Consider the following 24,020-nt stretch of genomic DNA (forward strand, 5'->3'; position numbering starts at 1 on the left):
ATTGAATTCTGTTTTTAATTTGTGTTTCTGTGATGTCTTTATTATTTATTTTATTCCGATTATATGTTTTATTATTCTTGTTAATCTCTGTAAGGTGTCCTTGTGATTTCTGAAAGGCGCCCAAAAATAAAATGTATTATTAAAAATGTATTATGTGGTGTAACAGAATCGTAAAAAACAACTGTTTCAGGTCTGGGTGAAAGATGGTCAACAATATAAAAACTCATCTCCTATCTCCTACTTGCTAATCTCTCTCTTGCTCTTTTTTCTTTCTTTCTTTTCTTCCTCACTCTCTCTTTCTCTTTTTACACACACTACACGTTCTTCTACTCTCTATTATCTTCGTCTCTCTAATTTCTTTAAAAAAAATAAAAAATGATGTTGTACATAGAATGTAACGTCAACATATATTTGGCACCTGAATAAAGGTACCACTGTAGTGTACTTACTTCTAATAAATAAAATTAAACATTTTTTTAAAAAAAGCTCAGTAAAGAGGAATGCCATAGAACGGGTGACCATTCGCCCCATCAGTCCCCACCTCAACCTTCAAAAACCTTCTGCACACTGCGTATTTTATAAATGAACCCATTTACATTATTTCTTACATTGCACATCTTTAAATTATAAATACAAAAGGAATTTATAAGGAATGGTTGCGATTTTCAAAATTGTTGCCAGATCCTGACATCGTCTAGAAAGCAATACTTTATAAATTTTACCCAATTTCTAGAATTCTACACCATTTTTAAAATCCATTATATTCTCCTTCCACTGGCATCATTCTACTGGCATCATTTAATCTCTCATGCTTTCATGCTTTAAGAATAAGGAGTAAGCCATTTAGAACGGAGACGAGGAAACACTTTTTCTCACAGATAGTGGTAAATGTGTGGAATTCTCTGCCTCAGAGGGCAGTGGAGGCAGGTTCTCTGGATGCTTTCAAGAGAGAGCTAGATAGGGTTCTTAAAAATAGTGGAGTCAGGGGATATGGGGAGAAGGCAGGAACGGGGTACTGATTGTGGATGATCAGCCATGATCACATTGAATGGCGGTGCTGGCTCGAAGGGCCGAATGGCCTACTGCTGCATCTATTGTCTATTGTCTTTCCATCCTGTCGCAAACTTTCCTTTTTTTTCTCTTTTGCTTATACCCCCTCCCCAGCCTCAATACTTGCTTAAGTATTTGCACTTGCCTAACGTCTGCCAATTCTGTGGTGAAAGGTCAGTTGCCTGAATTATTAATGTGACTTATTATTTTTTATTATAGAAGGCACCCAAATTGGATTCCAACTGAAGGTAAAGCATTAGTATCTTCAATTGGTATTTATCCTATTAAATAATTATACTGTAAGCTACATCCGCTTTACAATGGGGGAAAAAAACAGGATAATTATGTTGCAGGATTGCAGTAACTTGGGGCTCAATGCATTTTCAGCGGGCACCTATCCAGGAAATATATCAGTCATCGAATCACAATGCTCCACGGCACGGAATCAGACCCATCAGCCAAACTTGTCCATGCTGACCAGTATGTTTATCTGAGGTAGCACATTTGCCTGCATTTAGTCCAAATCCCGCTAAACTTTTTCTATATTTTAAATTATTTCCTAACATTGTAATTTTTCCCACCTCCACCACTTCATCTGCCAGTTCATTCCCTATAAAACCACCACATTGTCTGACAAAGATGCCCTTCAGTCTCTTTTAAATCTTTCCTCTCACTTCAAACAGATGCTCTCTAGGTTTAGACTTACGCTGAAAAGAAAGACTGTGACCATCCAGCTTAATCACTTCCCTCTGGAAGGTGACTCCGGACTGTCAAAGCTGCCACAGCCAGACATAAAAACAGCTTTTAACCACGAGTAGTTGCTCTACTCAACAGCCAAAAATCTGTAGCCTTCCTTTGATCTGGTATTTTGTTGGTTCACATGCTTGATCAATGGTGTTTTATCATTAATGTTTTATTATTATTAATGTTTAGTGTTTTCTGAGTCATTCGCAACTGTCACTGTATGTCATGTTGTTACTTGTGGGCGGAGCACCAAGGCAAATTCCTTGTATGTGAATACTTGGCCAATAAACTTACTTACTTACTTAATCAATACCCCTTCTATGCTCCTGTGAGAAAAGTCGCAGCCTATCCAGCTTCATTTTATAACTCAAGCTCTCCAGTCCTGGAAACCACCCTGTGATTATTTTAAATGCACTTTTTCCAGTTTAATGACATTCTTCCCATAGCTGGGTGACCACGATGGTGCACAATACTCCACTTGCAACCTCACTAACGAGTTGTATATTTGTAGCATGATGTCACAACTCCTGTACTCAATGGCCTGACTAATGTAGGCAAGCCTACTAAATGCCTTCTTCGCCACTCTGCCTTGATCATCAGGGTGCATTCTTCTGAAATTACAGATCTATAGTGCAGGTAGAAATTTACTAAGCAATCACGAAGTCAAGGCAAATTCTGGACCCTTCACTCTACATATGCGCCATGGTTCTATCTGTTGAATTTGTATCAGAGGTGAAAGTGGAACAAGACAGTGTGGAGAGCAATTGTGACAGTTTTTAGCTAACATAGAGGTTGCTTTGATTCCAATTACACTGCTCAGGGATCAAGGTTTTAGGAATAATTTATGCGGCTATTTTCATGTCCTTTTGATGGAAGGAAAGAGATTGTTGTCAAAAAAATGTATTCCTTTTGTCTTCTTTGGGTAGGTTCATAATCAAAAAATAAATGTAGACGAACCCCAGCAGTATGAACATCTCCAATTTCAGGTAGTCCTTGCATTCTCCCTCCTTCCCCTCTCCTTCCCGGCTCTCCCACACCCCACTGTCTCCGCCTCTTCCTTTCTTCATCCCGACCCCCCCTACCTCCACAGTCTGAGCTCTAGTCAGCACTTTTCAGTCTGACAAAGGATCCCAACTGAAAACGTCACCTGTTCATATTCTCCAGAAATGCTGCTTCATCCGCTGAGTTGCTCCAGCACTTTTTCTCTTTTTTGGGGATTGTGAAATATTATTTCTCCGCCCCAACTCTTCTCCCCTGACCCAACTAGGGATCTATATCTTCTAGAACCTTGCTTTCTATTTTCACTGTTATACTTTTATTTTCTCTGCTTAGTTGCACAGGTATTTGTGCAACTTCCTAGCTGTGAGGAAAAAGCCTATCAAGCCTATCACAGTGTATAAGGTGGATGAGAAAGTGGGACAACATAGAATTAGTGTGAGCGAGTAATTGATTGTCAGCGTGGACTCAGTGGGGTGAAAATCTGCTGCATCTCTTAACTAAACTAACCTAAACAATGATCTTCTGAGATGCAAAAAATCTTAATGGAATTGCCTGCTACAGCTTCCATGGTTTAGAACGTATGGCCATAGATGACATCCCATATCTTCTCCTGGTGGAGCAGACGAGTACACTGTCCATAGCCTGTGCGATTCCACTGGAGGTGGGCGATGGAGGGGGAGTGGTTGAAACCAGACTGGTTTAGTCCAGACGTATTTTTGCCAACAACCGAGTGAGGTGGAGAACATTTGTCAATGGCCTATGCTCCCTGGAGGAGCAAAGGGCTTAAGAAGAAGAAGAAGATTTTCTCCCAGATATTAGATGTTCCTTCAATCTGGAGAGTGTGATTATGCCTGCGGTACGGATGTTGCCAGCTGTATTCTTCAAACAGTGGGTGCGTTTCAAACACTCCTGCATTGTTTTTACAAAGTCATTGTGAACTGGAAGTGTGGTGTTGCTCGTGTTTTTTTTTTTGCACGTTATTACAGAAAAGCAATGGAATCCCCATAGAATTTTGGAGTTGGAGGCCCGAATATTCAACCCTAGTAGCAATGTGTTCACATTGAATTCCACCTCAGTAATTTGTAGAACCAAATCTTAGAAACGCAGTTCAATTCAAACAGCTACATCACGTGTTGGCTACTATACACAACAAAAGATAACATTCTACGATAAGGTCTTTAGCAAAGAGCTGAGGCATTGGACTGGGCCAGTATAGAAGTGAGATTGAGCGATTGACCAACTGGTGCCAGCACAATAACCTGGCTCTCAACACCAGCAAAACCAAGGAACTGATTGTGGACTTTGGAAGGTGTAGGATAGGGACCCACAATCCCATTTATATCAACGGTGGAAAATGTCAAGAACTTCAAATTCCTGGGCATGCTTATTTCCGAAGATCTTTGCTGGTCCCAGCACACGGATGCAATTATAAAGAAAGCTCATCAGCGCCTCTACTTCCTGAGAAGATTACGGAGAGTCAGTATGTCAAAGAGGACTCTCTCGAACTTCTACAGGCGCACCGTAGAGGGCATGCTGACTGGTTGCATCGTGGCTTGGTTTGGCAACTTGAGCGTCCAGGAGTGGGAAAGAATGCAGAAAGTTGTGACCACTGCCCAGTCCATCATCGGCTCTGACCTCCCCACCGTCGAAGGGATCTAGCGCAGTCGCTGCCTTAAAAAGGCTGCCAACATAATCAAGGGCCTACACCATCCTGGCAACACACTCATCTCTCCGATGCCATCAGGTAGAAGGTACAGGAGCCTGAAATCTGGTACATCCAGGTTCAGGAACAGCTTCTTCCCCACAGCCATCAGGCTGTTAAACTCACCATCAAACAAACTCTGAACTATAACAGCCTATTGCACTTTAAGGTCTATGCTATATAGACAGACTGAACTGTTCTGTATTTATGCTTACTATATTCTGTTGTGCTGCAGCAAGCAAGAATATCATTGTCCGATCTGGGGCACATGACAATAAACTCTCTTGACTTGACTGGACTTGACATAGTTTAATGAGATAATGAGATTAGAGATACTGTCTCAATACTAGAGGCAATTTAACCCACAACTGTCAAATGCTAATTCTAAATCAAGGTAAAGTATAGTGGTCTACATTTATGCATCAAAAAAATGGATTCTAAGAACTAATACTCCATAGAGGGACTGCAGTTCCAGAACTGTAGCATAGTAAATTTATTTAGTTGATTATTTTAATGACCAAAAATTTTCAGACTACTTACCAATTTTTTTCTTACAACACTTTACAGGGGGAAGTTAATGCTGCCAAATTGCACTCTTAATAGTTATTTTTATGTTACTATTGCACATTACACATGCTTGGCCCCAACTAATCCATGTGTTGTTCATATTCTACAAAAGGCCTCCTCCCACTCTAATCACCACTTCCTACTTGGCTCCCTCTATTCCTGGCTCTCTGACACATCCATCAAAACTTAAAGTTTCCAAATTTGAATCAACCATCTCACATGATATATTCCATATTGCTACTACTTTCTGTACAAAGAGACTTTCTTCCAAATGGTTGTGACCATTTCCACTCTACAAAATCCTTTCATAATTTTAGTGACCACATGAGATGTCCTCTCAGTTGTCTCCTTTCCAAGAAAAATCTCACAAGCGATCAATCATATCAGACAACCACATTATTTTAATTTGGATAATACCCATACAATCTTTTCAGCAGTTTTACTCCTGGTTCAACATCCATTGCTTGGTTCTCAAATTGCTGCTCAACAACAGTTCAATACAAATTTTAACTAGTTTCTTAGCATTCACAAATGTGTTCAAGCTGTATTACACTGACCAACACATTCTGATACTTTTCCAAATAACAATTTCTAGAGCTCTAAAGCTTGAAATTGTTACAATAGTGCACACTGATAAATAAATTGCACAACAATTACAAGTTAATTATTCTCTTGTGCAGAATTCACAGATGTGCTAACTAGTTACTGCTAATAGGACTGCATATATTACACGACTGATCTGTATTTGGTCAAAATAATTATATATGGTCTGAAATTCAAGACATCAAGAGTTAATACAGTTGTAATGATATAATTTACTCAATCTCAATTGGAATAGATTTCCATTTCTCTTTTATTATTGATTTTTATCTGCAGTCAATGAGAATGTTAATGTTATGTTTTAATGAGACCCTTAATCAGATCAGCGAGACTGAAGAACCTGAGGATCTCAAAGGCGATGTCAAATGCCCCTCCCCAGAAGATTACTGTGAATGAATAGTTAGTGAATGTTCCAAGTCTGGTCCTTCTGATCAGACAAACAATACCCACAATCTTTTCTCTTAGTCGAGAACTGAGGTACCTCAGCTAATCAGAACATCAATGAATCCTGCTTCTTATTTTTCCTGGCCAATATTTCCTCTTAACTCTGACTAAATACCTTTTTGTTGCCAACAACAAAACCAAAAATGGTAATGCACTTAGAATCAGGTTTTCTGACCAGAAACGTGAAATCCTTTGTGATATATTGCAAAAAGAAAAAGGAAATGCCTTTGCATTGAAAAATGCTACTTTAACTCCAGGCTAAGAATTCATATTGAGAGTATTTGTTTTAATCGCGCCCGTTTTATTATTACCCAAAGTCAGTGATTCGTTTGGATAGAAGTTCAATTTGTAATATGCTTATACAAAGTGGTTCAGTTTGTCCAGAATATCCACGTTGAAACATGATCAGTGTTTCTAATGACTTAAGTTCAGTATTCACAAGCAACTTTCCCCGATCAAAGAGGGGACGCCGTGGATGGTGCCACTCGTAGATTCCATAGCGGCCGGGAGTGGAAAATCACACAGCATCGATCTCCACGACTTCCTTCTTAAATGAACAGTAGGGCGCATTTTATATGCTTGCAAAACCCAGACAGAGTGCCTGATTGACAGGTTCTCTGCCTGTCAGGGGGGTGAGCCCACAGCACAAGACAGTGCAGCTGAGGGAGTGAGAGGTGGTGTGGAGCGGGCAGGGGGGAAGAGGCTGTGTGGTCTGAGGTGTTGGGGCAGGTTATGTTCACGAGTTTGGTTCGGGTTTTTTGGATGGGGTGGGTCGTGGTCGAGTGCTATATAGGAGGGGGAGGGAGGTCTGAAGTTATGGTCAAGGAGAGAACTTATGAGGAAGCTCACGGCCAGGACAGTCATGAGGGTAAGAGCCGGGTAGGATCTGTGGGGAGATCATGGGGTGGGGTGGGGGGAATCGCAGGGGACTGGCGATATGGAGGAGTCAGCGATGAGGTGGGGGCTGGAAGGGAAAAGCCGGACCTCGCACCCCCCCCCCCCCCCCCCCCCCCCCGCCTCTCAAACTGTGCTGAAAATGCACTTACATAATGGATCCAAACCTGCGCGCCTCCTTCTAACTGGTGGTTTTCTCGAGTCCCGACACCCAGCCGAAATGGTTAAACAAAAAAGAAATCCTGTATAAAAGTGGATCCACACTGCCTGCTTGTCGGATTTCACTGGCTGACCCCCGTCCTGTGGGTGCGAATCGCCTCCCCAGCCCCTGCCCCGTCTCCGTTACTGGAAGTGGGCGGGTCGGGATGGGTTTGAAACGCTTTAAAAAAATGTTAACGACCCAAACCCACGCATTTTCGGGAGTTAAAACCAGCTCTACTGGAGTCCGGGCTCCTCCTGCGTTACAGTTTCGTTTTCAGAAGCAAGCCAGGTATTCTCTGCTTGGAGGTAGAGGTTCCGCATTGTTGAACTCATTTGCTGTTTAAATTACAAAGGACAATTCATGTACACGTCGGCCAAGTAACGAGAAAGTTGGAGCGAGGTTTTTAGGGGGACATGTACAGTGGAATGACATATCAAACAGTAATTTGTGAAACATTGTATTCGGTGCCGTTTCTTTTCACCCCACCCTCCAAACTGCCCGAGAACTTCGTGTGTGTTCAACTTCCCTTTATTTTTTCCAGCAGGATTTGACCCACCGACTACTGGAACGGGCTGGATTTGTATTCGGTGTCCCGATATAGGACATGGCATCACTGTGAACATGGAGGAATGGCCTCAGTTCTCAGTTTTATTTTCCCCTTGGAAACATGAACGGGTTCCACCATTCACTTCCCTGCACGGCCCACGGAAGTTCTGCAATCCATCATGTGGTCCAAAAGCATATATTCTGGTGGGCTGTAGGTTTAGGCTCTGTGGACTCACAAGACTGAGAAGAAACTAATAACTAGAGCCAGGATTTTGCCATAAATGCCATGTGCCTTTTCATGCTTTTTTGGTGATTTCACCAGGATAATGCCTTTTTCATAATCGAGTGCCTAAATCAGCCTTTTTTTTGCCATTTTGCTAAAAGGTTGTGCTATTTTCTCTCGTTGTACCGTGATTACAATGACGTTTTCTATGTTAACACATTAATATTAATGTTATTATTAACATGTTAACATAGTATAACTTACAAGAAAATTTCCAACACCGGGGCGAAACCGGTGGCGCCACTGTCGGACTTCATTCGTTCGTGCCACTGCCCGCTGGATCAGACTTTTCCAAGATCTATTTAAGAAAGAACTGAAGATGCTGGAAAAATCGAAGGTAGACAAAAAATGCTGGAGAAACTCAGCGGGTGAGGCAGCATCTATGGAGAGAAGGAATAGGCGACGTTTCGGGTCGAGACCTTTCTTCAGACTAATGTTGGGGGGGGGAGCGGGAAAAAGAAAGGAAGAGGCGGAGACAGTAGGACTAGAAGGAGAGCTGGGAAGGGGGAGGAGGGAGAAGACAAGGGCTATCTAAAATTAGAGAAGTCAATGTTGATTCCGCTGGGGTGTAGACTACCCAAGCAAAATACCCAAGCTTGTCTCCCCACTACCTTTACTGCTGGCTCCAGTCGCACATCTGAGTTTTTCGAGTGATCTGTGCAAGGCATTCATTGATGCTAGAATTCCACTGTGGAAATTGGAACACAAACCTCTCAGAGGTTTTTTAGGAGAAATACACAGAGGAACATAGACCAAGCGAGTCATCATTACGGAAAAATTATGTTGACAGCAACTTCAACATTGTTGTGCAGAAAATTAGAGATGAAGTTGCATGCAACAAAATATGGATCTCAATAGACGAGACAACCAATGCTGTGGGGAGTTATGTTGCCAATGTGGTCATCGGTACCACTGGAGGCATGTCAACCATCAAAGGAGTTGACATCGGAAGTATTGGAGAAGTCAAACAGCTCAACTATTGCTCAGTTGTTTACATCTTCACTTGCTGTACTTTGGCCAGAAGGTATAAAACACAAGAATGTTCTTCTGTTGGTGACTTAAAGTTTTATTCCCCAAAATGTTGCATTTAACATGCTTAGCTCAAGGACTTCATAGAATTGCCAAGCACATACGTCACTTGTTTCCAAATGTCGATCGCCTAGTTTCCTATGTCAAGAAAATCTTCCTCAAAGCACCGTCATGTGTGCAGTTGTTCAAGGAAATAGCACTCGAGATTCCGCTACCTCCTCAGCCTTTGACTAGGTGGAGTACATGGCTCTCTGCTGTACTCTACTATGCTGCAAATTTTGAAAAGATAACATAAATCGTCAACTGATTTGAAGAAGAATCTGCTGCAGTCAGGATCGTCAGTGAAATCATGCAGAAAAAGTCCCTCCACCGCGATCTTGTGTATATTGCTTCCAATTTTGCAAACTTCCCACAAGCTATCACTTCCCTTGAGAAACGTGTCAAAACATTATTGAATAACTTGCAGGTTTTCAACAAAGTAGCTGACGATATTCGTAAAGTTCCTGGCGATGGAGGTAAAGACATACAAGGAAAATGTAAGCGGGTGATTTTAGCTAACAAAGATCTTGAAGAAATAGAAAACGTAGCTAAAGTTCTCAAAGGTAGTTGTAATGCACAAGATATTGACATTAATATAGAGTCTGTAGCTTGTTTCGTGTATGCACCAGTGACCTCAGCTGAGGTAGAAAGAAGTTTTTCACAACTGAAGCATATTCTGTCCGACAGACAGTATAGTTTAACACCAGATAATTTGAAAATAAATGCTAGTAATTATGTGCAACCAGGCAACTTTGGTAATTTAATGTAGTATACCTATATATTATCATTTTTAACCATATTTTGAAGGAATAAATGCCTTTTTATGTCCTTTCTTGTCAATAAATGCCTTTTTGGTGCCTTTTTTTGGAATTTTATTATGCCTTTTTGCCTGGCTATTTCAGAATGTTTTAGTGCCTAAACATCCTGGCTCTACTAATAACCTTTGGTATCATTTTTTTTAGTAAAAGTTGAAATACTGCCATTTTTGTATTCAATATTAAAGTTATAAAATATAACGGTATTCAGTGGAGACTAATAATGGGATTACAATACTGAAACATTTTTGTCTTGTATTACATCACATTCAAATCGTAATTTGTCAGATGGGTCTCGACACGAAATGTCACCCATTCCTTCTCTCCGGAGATGCTGCTTATCCCGCTGAATTACTCCAGCATTTTGTGTATACCTATAATTTATCACAAGGTTTTTGTAACAGAGAAAAGCTTAATGATTGATTAAAATCATGTTATCCAAATCAGCTCTCCGAGATGAGTATATTGAGGGGAGACAGAGACTGGGAGGAGACCTGACAGAGGTGCATAAACTTAGGTGAGGCAGAGATAGGTTAGACTGTCAACATCTTTTTCCCAGAGTGACGTAACTTTAAAGGTGAGAGGGGAAAGTTTAAAGGAGATATACAAGGCAAGTGTTTTTGACACAGAGTGGTGGGTGCAGTGCCAGGGTTGGTGCTAGAGGCAGATACAATTGTGGCATAGTGTCATACAGCATGGAAACAGGCCCTTCAGCCCAACTTGCTCATACTGACCAAGATGCCCACCAACATTAATCCCTCCTGCCCGTGTTTGCCCATATCTCTTTAAGTCTTTCTTATCTATGTACTTGTCCAAATGTCTTTTAAATGCTGTTATAGTACCTGCCTAAACTAATGTCAATTTTAATTTGAAAAAGACCCTGTGACCGTGGGAGAGCTCGAACCACCAGCCTTTCAGTTACAGCCAAACGTGCTGACCAATTGTGCCATGGAGTATCAAAGTATGAATGAGGCTTTTGAATAGCACAAGGATATGCAAATAAAAGAGGTATATGGATCACGTGGAGATTAGTTTAACAGTATCATGTTTGGCAAGGACACTTGGCTGAAGGGCCTGTTCCTGTGCTGTACTCTTCTATAAATAAATGAGCATATATGAAAATGTAAAACGCTGGAAATCTCAGATAAAAACTGGAAACAGCAGATCAGGCAGCATCTGACCAAAGAGAAGCTGAGGTAATATTTCAAATCAAAGATCTTTCCTCAACACTTTTGATGAATGATTTTCAACCACTGTTTCTCTTTCCTTCAATTCTCACATGATAGTCTTTGTGGAATTTCTCACGGCTCAATTACATGCATTAGACAATAGGTGCAGGAGTAGGCCATTTGACCCTTCGAGCCAGCACTGCCATTCAATGTGATCATGGCTGATCATCCCCAATCAATACCCCGTTCCTGCCTTCTCCCCATATCCCCTGACTCCGCTATTTTTAAGAGTCCTATCTCGCTCTCTCTTAAAAGCATCCAGAGAACCTGCCTCCACTGCCCTCTGACGCAGAGAATTCCACACTCACCACTCTCTGTGAGAAAAAGTGTTTCCTCGTCTCCGTTCTAAATGGCTTACTCCTTATTCTTAAACTGTGGCCCCTGGTTCTGGACTCCCCCAACATCGGGAACATGTTTCCTGCCTCTAGCGTGTCCAAACCCTTAACAATCTTAGATGTTTCAATGAGATCTCCTCATCCTTCTAAACTCCAGAGTGTACAAGCCCAGCTGCTCCATTCTCTCAGCATTTGACAGTCCCGCCATCCCGGGAATTAACCTTGTAAACCTCGCTGTACTCCCTAAATAGTAAGAATGTCCTTCAAATTAGGGGACCAAAACTGCACACAATACTCCAAGTGTGGTCTCACTAGGGCTCTGTACAACTGCAGAAGGACCTCTTTGCTCCTGTATTCGATTCCTCTTGTTATAAAGACCAACATGCCATTCGTTTTCTTCACTGCCTGCTGTACCTGCATGCTTACTTTCATAGACTGATATACAAGGACCCCCAGATCCCGTTGTACTTCCCCTTTTCCTAACTTGACGCCAATACCTCCCCTCAACAGCTGCCTATCCCAATTACATTTGTTGCTTCTCATCATTAATATCTACAATAAGCAAAATCATCAGAATGTGCATTCACTAATTCTTTCTCCCCACAGGATAAGATGACAGGCACACAAGATAGAGAAGCAAGACCAGAAGAGACACGGCCCATATCTTAAACCTTTCCAATTTAGAATAGAAATTACAGATCCTTGCAGAGTTAGGCCCTGTGACCGTGGGAGAGCTCGAACCACCAGCCTTTCAGTTACAGCCAAACGTGCTGACCAATTGTGCCATGGAGTAACAAAGTATGAATGAGGCTTTTGAATAGCACAAGGATATGCAAATAAAACATGGTCGTTAGCTCTGGGCCTCGGGGATTGTTACATGCAACAAATCACAAATCTAAAAAAAATATTTAGCAACGTCAACTTGTAGAGACGCCTACCATCTTCTGCGTGGAACTTTTCATAACATGACAATAGACAAAAGGTGCAGGAGTAGGCCATTCGGCCCTTCGAGCCAGCACCACCATTCAATGTGATCATGGCTGATCATCCCCAATCAGTACCCCGTTCCAGCCTTCTTCCCATATCCCCTGACTCCGCTATTTTTAAGAGCCCTATCTAGCTCTCTCTTGAAAGCATCCAGAGAACCTGCCTCCACCGCCCTCTGAGGCAGAGAATTCCACAGACTCACCACTCTCTGTGAGAAAAAGTGTTTCCTCGTCTACGTTCTAGTGACATCCCTTGGTCATTCTCTTTTCCTCTCTATACCTTCTTAGCTTTTGCAATCCACTGAAAAAGAACTTCAGAAACTCTTTTGATAAGCAGCAACCCCGGAAAGAGTACCCTTATGCCCCTGTCCCAATTAGGAAACCTGAACGGAAACCTCTGAAGACTTTGCGCCCCACCCAAGGTTTCTGTGGTTTTTGTCAGTCTCCCTACCTGCTTCCACTACCTGCAACCTCCGGGAACAGCACGGAAACCTTGGGTGGTGCGCAAAGTCTCCAGAGGTTTCCGTTCAGGTTTCCTAAGTGGGACAGGGGCGTAACTGATTAAAGAGTAGGTAGTGTAGGATCAGTGAGTAGCAACTAGCTGTGAAATATGTAGAAAGGAAATGCAGATGCTGGTATATGCACGGAAGATAGACATTATTATTTTTCTGCGAGTTGATTTGTTAAATCATCCAAACAGTCTGCTAACTACTTGAATATGTTTCTGCAAGGAAACTACAAATCATCGTATTAGCCAGTCGACATTTACAAAGTCCTTCACTCTACCTATCATTAGAAAGTTCAATTAAAGTCTGAATTAAAGCAAGCACAAGTAGTTTTGTTGTTAGGGTTTGTGTTAAGAGGAATGGATACCGAATCAGTCACACATTGTACATTCTCAGGATTTTTGCTTCTACAGACTTCTAAGGAAAATAAGGAGATGTATTATGGGTGACTGAATCAGTATTATTAATTTTACATTATAGCCTAAAGTCAAAATAAGCTACAGTAAATTAAACACAGAAAATGAACTAAGGGCCAGGTTGTTTGGTAATCAGGGCATTTAGAACATGCCCAGTCAGCACATACTTCACTTGTATGTTTGAACATGCAAATTCTTATTACCTCAGAGACAAGCTATTTTAACATCACACACTGCATAAAGTTTCAAATCTGCCTTCCACCAATGGAAATTTCACCCTGTAAACTTAGAAATATTAGCATTTTGGCAGATTGAAAGGCAGATGTTATGGAACGAATTTTAGTACCCAAAATTATATAGAAATGAGGGACAGGGATCAAACCTTTGACTCGGATAGGGAGGAATCTGCCTTCCAAGCCCGTGGGCGAATCCAATGCTAATTCTGATATAGGAGGTTCAAGTCCTGCCACTGGTTGGAATTTGATCCTGGCACACATGCGGAGTGCCGTGGTGAGGATTCCGAATTCAACCAGATTGTATAACGAAAATCATTCCTGCTCCTCCCAGATCACAAGTAATGAAGTAAAGTCACAACTTTTTTTTTCCAGTCCTGTTCAACTTTTCAGCAGCTGGGTTTAACTTGAGAAGAGGAGCGCAAACAGAACTTACATTTTTAAAAATCCACATTTTTATTTCTTAGGTAGTAAGCCCTATGGTTCAGCTTTTAATTTTTTAGATTAATAGTCAAATTATATTACCTGCCACTTTCTTTCATTTTTCTTATTCATTCCTGATCTTCCACATTGCTGATTGAATCGGAGCTTAGGGGTGGTCACAGTCATACAGCATGGAAACAGGCCCTTCGACCTAACTTGCCCACACCCGCCAACATGTCCCAGCTACACTAGTCTCACCTGCCTACATTTGCCCCTGACTCCTGTATCCATTTCTAATTGTTTCCTATAAGTTGCGATAGTCTCTGCCTCAACTACCTCCTCTGGCAGCTTGTCCCATACACGCGCCACCTTTTGTGTGAAAAAGTTACCCCTCAGATTCCTATTAAATCTTTTCCCCTTCATCTTAAACCTATGTCCTCCTGTCCTCGATTCCCCTACTCTGGGCAAAAGACTGTGCATCTACCCAATCTATTCCACACTTAATTTTATATACCTCTATAAGATCACCCCTCATCCTCCTGTGCTCCAAGGAATAAAATCCTAGCCTGATCAACCTCTCCCTATAGAGTCCTGGTAACATCCTCGCAAATCTTCTCTGCATGTTTTCCAGCTTGACAATATCTTTCCTATGACATGGTGCCCAGAACTGAACACAATACTCTAAATGCAGCCTCACCAATGTCTTGACTGCAATGTGACCTCCTAACTTCTATACTGAATACTCTGAATGATGATGGCCAATGTGCCAAAAAACTTTTTGACCACCTGTGACTACACCTTCAAGGAACTATGTACCTGCACTCCTAGATCCCTCTGTTCTGTACCACTCCACTGAGCTCTGTGTAGTTCCTGCCCAATTTAGATTTCTGAAAATGCAACTCTTCACATATATCTATATTAAATTTAATTAACTATTCCTCAGCCCACCTGGCAACCGATCAAGATCCTGCTGCAATTTTTCACAACCATCTTCACTATCTGCAATACCACCCACTTTTGTATCATCTGCAAACTTGCTATTCTTGCCATGTATGATCTCATCCAAATCATTGATATAGATGACAAAGGTATTGCAAGAATATGCTAGGTCCGAACAGGAAACATATTTCCTTAATCTAAAAGTGAATGAATAAAAACAACTGCATTTCTGATGAAAGGTTATTTCCCTTTGAAGTAAACACTCTTTTTCCACAGGTACTGCCCGACTCACTGAGTATTTCCAGCTTTTTTGTTACCTCAAATTTCTAGCATCTGCATTTTTGTGTTTTCTAAAACCACTGGAGTTCTGGTATAATTTGATCACATCTAATTACATAAACATTTCATTTTGTTGAACATTTGTAAAAATAGCAAAACATAGAAACATAGAAAATAGGTGCAGGAGTAGGCCATTCGGCCCTTAGAGCCTGCACCACCAGTCAATATGATCATGGCTGATCATCCAACTCAGTATCCTGTATCTGCCTTCTCTCCATACCCACTGATCCCCTTAGCCACAAGGGCCACATCTAACTCCCTCTTAAATATAGCCAATGAACTGGTCTCAACTACCTTCTGTGGCAGAGAATTCCAGAGATTCACCACTCTCTGTGTGAAAAATGTTTTTCTCATCTCGGTCCTAAAAGATTTCCCCCCTTATCCTTAAACTGTGACCCCTTGTTCTGGACTTCCCCAACATCGGGAACAATCTTCCTGCATCTAGCCTGTCCAACCCCTTAAGAATGTTGTAAGTTTCTATAAAATCCCCCCTCAATCTTCTAAATTCTAGCGAGTACAAGCCGAGTCTATCCAGTCTTTCTTCATATGAAAGTCCTGACATCCCAGGAATCAGTCTGGTGAACCTTCTCTGTACTCCCTCTATGGCTCCCTAAAAACAATTTATATAATCCTCTCAGTTTCCCCCAATGAGGCCGAGGTTCACAGTGCTATTATTCCCATTTTCCTCCTGTCATCATTTTCTTTTCTCTATTACAGAGAAAGAAATGACAGTCAAAGGTTTTCTGTGCTACAAGGTTATTGCTCAAACAGGCATCGAATGCCAATGTGAATGCACACCGGAAATGTAGCAAAATTACTCAATTAAAAGTTAGTTATGTCTTGCATTACTGTACATTCCATTGATGAATAGAAGCTTTTGTACTGGACCGGTCACATGAAATCACTATCTGCATCAATGCAACAAATATAGATAAGCTTCAGGCCTAAATAGCCAGAGATTTGAATCTGTATTTGAAATAATTGGTGTTGGTGCTGTTCTAAGGAAGCAAGAGTTATTTGAAATTAAAACATTATTATGCATCAATTTATCCTACTTTAAATGTATCTTGGTTGACACCATTAAAGCATGTCGCTCACAATTGATGATAAAACATTATTTACATTGCAAGACAAGAATCCAAAGAAACATAAAATAGAAATCTTGTAAACTTGACTGTCTTAATTTGCATGAAAAGCAATCAGATAAGAGATGCTCAGTAAAATAAAGGCATACAAGACTCAAAACAATTCTGGTTATAAACTTCACCTTTGTACATAAAGAGGTATACTATTGGTATACGCTTTTTGGAAATACTATGTACTTGCTATAATTTCTCTGCAAACAACTGCTTGTTTCCAGAATTTAAATCTGGTTCACATTTAAACTAGCCTCAAGCTAATGCAAACTACTCTTTAAACGTATTGCATGCTTAGACAATATTTTGGCGATCCAGAGGTTAGACTGAACCATTACTTAAATGATATCTTTGTAGTCAGGTAAAACAAACCTTTATTTATCCATATCCTGGTTGGCAACTACACAATGATGAAATGTCTCTAGGATATGTACTTAGTTCTCTTTTGCTTTGAATTATAAATTGGTATCCACAATACCATAAGGTACACAGTTACAAAGGAGTGGCTCATTTTACTCATTAAATTAATCATTTAGTGGTAAGTAAAATAATTAGAGTATTGTGGTGGATTATACAAACAAATTGGTAACTTATGTTTTTTGATGGAAGCTAGGCAATGAACTCCCTGAAAGTGAGTTGCTCACAAATCTATGAGAAAACAGAGGTTGGTAGATATCAGGATAGGTATAAACTAAGAAAGTGAAATGATACAAGACGCAACAGATTCTATACTGTTTATGCAAAGGCATTGGAATATTGACTTGGTGTTCACATGGTGGTCTGAGAATGCTTAAACTATCTACAGTTGAGTTTGATAACAGGCAGTAGTCTCCTCGAAAGATTAAAGGGTGGTCTCCATTATGAAAAACATGCAGCAAATCCTTGGCAAGCTTTATGATAATTTTTCATTCCGTGCTCTCATCATTCTCATAAGAAGATTACATTATGTAGACAGATGACACCACGGAACCCAGTAATTGTTAGAAGTATCATCTACTTTAAATAAACAGATGCAGCTTAGCACTGCAGTGGTTGACATATTGTAGAAGGAGCAAATCCTGTAAAGTGTTGAACCACAATTTGACCAATTTTACATGAGTTAAATCTTAATTTCCAAAATCGTTTATACTGGAATTATGTTAAGTGTTAAAATGCAAAATATTAGTTAAAACTAGTGGTTGGAATCAAAACTAGTATGGACATAGCCACCTTTACTTTTCATGGAGGTAGGTGAATGGCTGGCAAACGATTATCATAGGTTGGCCATTTAAATGTTACAATAAGACTTGCTGGTTTCCTTTGAGAACATAGAACAGAGCACCACAGTGCCAGGAGCAAAACACAAGCTGCTGGAGGTCAGGCAGCATCAATCGATGCAAAGAAATAATGTTTCAAAACCTAAAATGTTGACTATTCTTTTAAGGAAATTTCAAGCTCATCACCAAACTCATGGAACTTGGTGTCAGCACTCATCTCTGCAACTGGATCCTCGACTTCCTGACCAACAGATCACAATCATTGAGGGCAGGGGACAAATCATTCTCTACGATAATCCTCAACATTGGTGCTCTGCAAGGATGCGTTCTCAGCCCCCTTCTTTACTCCTTAAGGGCCTGTCCCACTTGCGTGTCCTTGGCGAGGTCGGGCACAATTTCATGCGTACGCACAGCCGTCTGGAGCACGTGATGTCATTTGAAGATGGACACAAAGCTGGAGTATCTCAGCGGGACCGGCAGCATCTTTGGAGAGAAGCAATGGGTTACGTTTTGTGTCGAGACTCTTCTTCAGTCTGAAAAGAAGGGTCTTGACCCGAAACTTCACTCATTGCTTCTCTCCAGAGACGCTGCCGGTCCCGCTGAGTTACTCCTGCATTTTGTGTCCATCTTCAATTTTCTTGGCCCCGCTCTGGGAGTAGAAGTGGGGGCGGATCCGGACCGCAACGGCCGTGAGCCCCAGGCCGAGTTCGGCGATCGTTTGCCTGCTTCTGCTGTTGTTGGAGGTGAGACGTTGCGTCGCGCCAGGGTCTTGGGCCTGTCCCACTTTAGCCGTCGCGTAATTTGCGCGCCAAGGCCATGTAAGTGGGACAGGCCCTTTATACACCCACTACTGCAGCGAAGAACAAATCGAATATAAATTTGCAGACGACACCACCATTGTGGGCCAATATCAAATAATGACAAGACTCAGTACAGGAAGGAGATGGAGGACCTTGTGACCTGGTGTCAAGCAACAACCTTTCAATGTCAGCAAGACAAAGGAGATAGTAATCAACTTCAGGAAGCAAAGTTATACACATACACTGATGGTGCCAAAGTAGAGATGATTGAAAGCTTCAAGTTCCTAGGAGTAAATATCACCAGCAATTTGTCCTAAACTAGCCATAACCAAGCAATGGCCATAATTGCTCAGCGCTCAGGTCTGATGCCGGCCTGTTAGCCACACATTGCCGCAGCAATAAAAACATTTGTGAAGCAGCCTTTTAAAATTACACCCCCAAGCTGTGGAATACCCTGCCCAGGGCAATGAGAGATGTCCACTCAATTGACATTTTTAAACTGCAGCTAAAAACTTATTTTTTTAATTAAGCTTTTAACTTCCATTGTCCTTTTACACTCTCAATTTTATATTTTTATATAAATCTGAGATTTTATGCTATAAAACTGCCTAGGTCTTACTGTTTTAAATTGTATTTTTGTTTAGACCTTTTGTTTATATGGAAAGCGCGTTGGGTTGCATTCAATTGTATGAAAAATGTATCATACAAATAGTTATTATCATTATTATTATTATTATTATTATTATTATTATTAAGAAAGCACATCTAGACCACTTTGGGAAATTCGGCATGTTCTCACCAACTTCTACAGCTGCACCATGGAAAGCATTTTATCGGGATGCATCACAGCATGATTTGGGAACAGCTCCACCCCTCACCAAAATAAACTGCAGAAAATTGTGGATGCAGCCCAGACCACCACACAAACCAACTTCCCTTCCATTGACTCCATCTACATTTCAAGCGACCTCGACAAGGCCACCAGCATAATCAAATATAATCAACAAATAGTCTCGACCCGAAACGTCGCCTATTTCATTTGCTCCATAGATGCTGCCTCACCCACAGAGTTTCTCCAGCATTTTTGTCTACCCTCGATTTTCAAGCATCTGCAGTTCCTTCTTAAACAATAGTCTTACCCTGGTCACTCCTTCTTCTCCACGCTCCCATCAGGCAAGAGGTACAGAAGTGTGGAAATGCACACCTCCATATTCAGGGACAGTTTCTTCCCAGCTATTATCAGGTAAATGAACCATCCTATCAACAAGTGGAGACAGTCTTGAATCACCATTGGAGATCCGTGGACTTTTTTCAAGTGAACCTTACTTATTTTTATCTTGCACTAAACATTATTCCCTTTATCCTGTATCTGTACACTGTGGACAGCTTGATTGTAGTCATGTATAGTCTTTCCGCTGACTGTAACAAAAAAGATTTTCACTGTACCTCAATACACATGACAATAAACTAAACTACCTCCACAGATTCTGTCTGACCCACTGAGTTTTTCCAACAGCTTTTTTTTGCTCCAAATCCCAGCAGTCTCTTGTGTCTCCATCAGCAGTGTAATAGGCCCTTTGGCCATGCTGCCTGTGCTGACCGTGATAGAAACATAGAAAATAGGTGCAGGAGTAGGCTATTCGGCCCTTCGAGCCTGCACCGCCATTCAATGTTTTTCTCATCTCGGTCCTAAAAGATTTCCCCCTTATCCTTAAACTGTGACCCCTTGATCTGGACTTCCCCAACATCAGGAACAATCTTCCTGCATCTAGCCTGTCCAACCCCTTAAGAATTTTGTAAGTTTCTATAAGATCCCCCCTCAATCTTCAAAATTCTAGCGAGTACAAGCCTAGTCTATCCAGTCTTTCTTCATATGAAAGTCCTGACATCCCAGGAATCAGTCTGGTGAACCTTCTCTGTACTCTCTCTATGGCAAGAATGTCTTTCCTCAGATTAGGACACCAAAACTGTACGCAATACTCCAGGTGTGGTCTCACCAAGACCCAGTACAACTGCAGTAGAACCTCCCTGCTCCTATACTCAAATCCAAACTAAATTAATCCCATCTGCCTGCATATGGTCCACATCCATGTGCCTATCTGAGAGGGGAAGTTTAAAGGAGATTTAAATAGAGCTATCTTATCTGCTTCCATCAACTCTGTCAGTACTTACCAGGCACCTACCATTTTCTGTGTAAAACACTTGCTTGAAAACTCTCCTTTAAATTTCCCCCGTCTCACCTTAAGGCTATGCTTTCTGGTATTTGATGTTTCCATCCTGTGAAGTCTGCAGTCTATTTTAACAGTCAACCCTCTCAAACAATGGTAACCTCCATAGATAATGAGGGGCAAGAGGGGGCCCTCTTCATGTGGGAAAAAACTTCCATTTATTTATAACTTCCCTGGCCATCCAAAGGCACTATGTTGCCAATGAATTACTGTTGTGAAATGAGATCACCACTGCAATGTAGGAAATTTAATTTGTGAAGCAATACAGAGTGCCAGAGCCTCCTAAATGTTTTAAATGGAAGTGATGTGAATGAAACTGCCAACTATTAATTCAAGGTTCAACCTACCAGCTGCTGAACACAGGACCCTCTGATCTTCGGCCTGTGCCATGTGACACATGCCGAGATGAACATTAACTGCTGCTGGAAGATCATCATTCAGTGAAAGGCACACTTTGATCTGGCTGAAACCTGTTGGTCTTCAAGTTTACATAGAAAATAGGTGCAGGAGTAGGCCATTCGGCCCTTCGAGCCTGCACCGCCATTCAATATGATCATGGCTGATTATCCAACTCAGTATCCTGTACCTGCCTTCTCTCCATACACCCTGATCCCTTTAGCCACAAGGGCCACATCTAACCCCCTTTTAAATATAGCCAATGAACTGGCCTCAACTACTTTCTGTGGCAGAAAATTCCACAGATTCACCACTTTCTGTGTGAAAAAAAAAAATTCTCATCTCGGTTTAGAGAGATGTCTGTGAGTAAATGATGCTGAATGGCACATTGCACGATGCTGGAGTACATGCCGAGAGATACACTGAAGCTCGGTGCAGCCACCACAAAGGTTTTGTGAGGACTGTAATCTCAGGTCCCAATGCTACTGGAGCCACAGGCACTGGGCCCTCTCAAACGCTTAATGGATGTGTTGTTCAAGGAGGCCACATGATTTACAATGGTACCTTGGAAGAGAACGTGTTGATTTGATAGTATAGTGAATGTAAAGAAAAATGTCCACAGATTGTATTCCCTGATAGATCATGATAGTCATAATCACGTACACATTCCAGAAATAATGATTTGTATCAAGCAACAGCTCTGAGATACCTCAGTACTAGGTGCTGGTGAGCGTAACACCACAAATAGGGAAGAAGACCTGCCTGGATTGTTAAAATGCACACTAAGAAATTGTACTGCCAATATCAATTAAGTATAATTTATACGTTGATTCTTAACTGTAATAATGTTGCCCTCTTTTTTTTTTAAATGTGTCTGATCTTTGAGGTTTCTGAATTGGAGCAGAGTTCATAACATTATCCCATTCCTACAAACAGTGATGTGATCATCTATTGCTGTAGTATTGTTTGAAGGATGAAATTAGGTCAAACCACCAGGGGTGACTCTCTTGCTCTTCGTCAAAATAGCGTTACAGGATAATCTATGATAAGCAAATGGAGCGTTGGTTTATCATTGCTTCTCCAACTGTGCAGCACTGCCTTCAGTATTACACTTTGATATCAAGACTTTGGTATCACATGTATATTATACCAAATTGATGGATAACAGTTCAACAGCAGCATCCCTGTGTTGTTGGTGATGGAGGCAACTAGAATGGCAGTGCATGTAATACAGCGAAAATAAAAGCCAAGATATTTAATTAAGGGCAATTTTGCTATGTGCTGATTGGTAAGAATTGAGAGGAGCAGTAGCCAACCTGGAGAAGCTGCATTTCCCACTCCTCTCCTGCCAATCTGTTGGCCCTAGCAGAAGGTGGGGTGGAAGATTGCAACCTTCATGTGGTCCGCCCTGTTTCGACTAATGCAATCAACTCGACATGCACGAACGGAAGATCAAATAGAACAAGTTGTCCAACAACTTTAGGCTGTGCACGCCACAGGAAAGAAGAAGAAGAAGCAGAAGGTGTATTTCCACAAGATGTTACAGGTTGTTTCACAAATAAATGCCATAGATATTGATAGAATTTAATCCTGAGTGAACTGCTGACCGCAGTTACGTTAACAGCTGAACAAGTCAGAAATTTTTAGTGACGCCTGTTCTGGTACATTTAAAGAAAATTGCTAATGGGGTTAAGAGCATTTGATCACTCTTTCCCATGCTACAAACCCATTCCCACACCCATACTGTCGCCAGCAGCGTTTTAATCAGGCTGCCTGATCTTTATCTCCCAACCACTGTAAGATTGTACTCGTTTTCTGCTTACATTTCAGATTTAGAATGAATTAGATCATAACTACAACAGTTGCGAATAAAATATTGGTGGACCAAATTCATAAATGACTTGGTTTATCTCATTTGGTCATCTTAAAACATATTCACACACAAATGTAAATGGGTGTTTATGTGTGTTTCTGGAAAGATTTAATTTATGAATGCCAACTTTATGAGACTTAAGTCCTAAAACACATATCCTTCCCAGTTGACAAACATGCAAATGGAATGCAATATTTGTTTGCCACTGTTTTCAATGTGGCACAATGCACCCATGATAGGACATCTTTGCAAAAGTTCAAACATATAACCAGGTTGATATTTCACCTCCACAAAGACTACATAACAGTGATGTAATTTACCAGCTAAAATACAAACCTTACTGCCAAATACTTCAATGTGCAACTTCACAGATGTGATAATCATCAGCAATAAATTGTGTTTAAGGTATTGTTAGTTATGACCAGTGTTGAGTTGAAAGGGTGGGGATACATTTAAGTGTCAGCAATGGCTTAAAGTAACCTAGAGTGGATTATACACACATCATATATCCTGCCAGATTTTCCTTTGTCTTGAAGTTATTATAGAGAACTATAGCAGCGTTTACGTCTGCATAGTCAATAGATCATTGATATACCAGCTGGCTGAATAGTTCCAATATTAAGTAATGAACAATTAAGGTGGTGTTGAACAATGAATGGACTTAATGCTGAGTAACTTTGTATAACCTTTATAGGTGGAGAATGAGCAAGACACTGGAACCCTTCATTCCCCACTTGTTGCAGAGTGCTGAGATGTCCACTCCACAATCTGTGTCTTACCCACCTTCGATCTGGTCTTCCTCAATAGTTGAAGTCTGCTGTTTGCAGTTATCATCACCTTACCTCTGGTATCCCCAAAGATTTATTTATGACCCTGTCCTATTTTTCATCTATTTGTTACGCCTTTGAAAAATCATCAACAATTTTTATTTGCACCCATCTCCACGTTACCGCAACCTCCCTTGATCAATCTACCATCTCTAAATTGCCAAGTACCTTATCTGACCATTAT

The 24,020-nt window shown here is 41.0% G+C and overlaps 1 protein-coding gene across 3 annotated transcripts in view; it reads right to left on the reverse strand.

Moving 5' to 3' along the window:
* ccdc102b (coiled-coil domain containing 102B) overlaps positions 1-24,020 on the reverse strand; it is a 506,740-nt gene that overhangs the window by 410,278 nt on the left and 72,442 nt on the right. Inside the window, exon 1 of one of the 3 annotated variants that reach the window (XM_033018930.1) lies at positions 7,153-7,643. The exons of 1 other annotated variant lie outside the window; for it this stretch is intronic. The gene's annotated coding sequence lies outside the window, so the exon portion shown is untranslated. Of the gene's footprint in view, positions 1-6,499; positions 6,519-7,152; positions 7,644-24,020 lie in introns of those variants that run through there. One more of the 3 variants, XM_033018932.1, reaches the window with a different exon arrangement.

This window comes from Amblyraja radiata, chromosome 4, assembly GCF_010909765.2.
Source record: "Amblyraja radiata isolate CabotCenter1 chromosome 4, sAmbRad1.1.pri, whole genome shotgun sequence".
Taxonomy (NCBI): Eukaryota; Metazoa; Chordata; class Chondrichthyes; order Rajiformes; family Rajidae; genus Amblyraja; species Amblyraja radiata.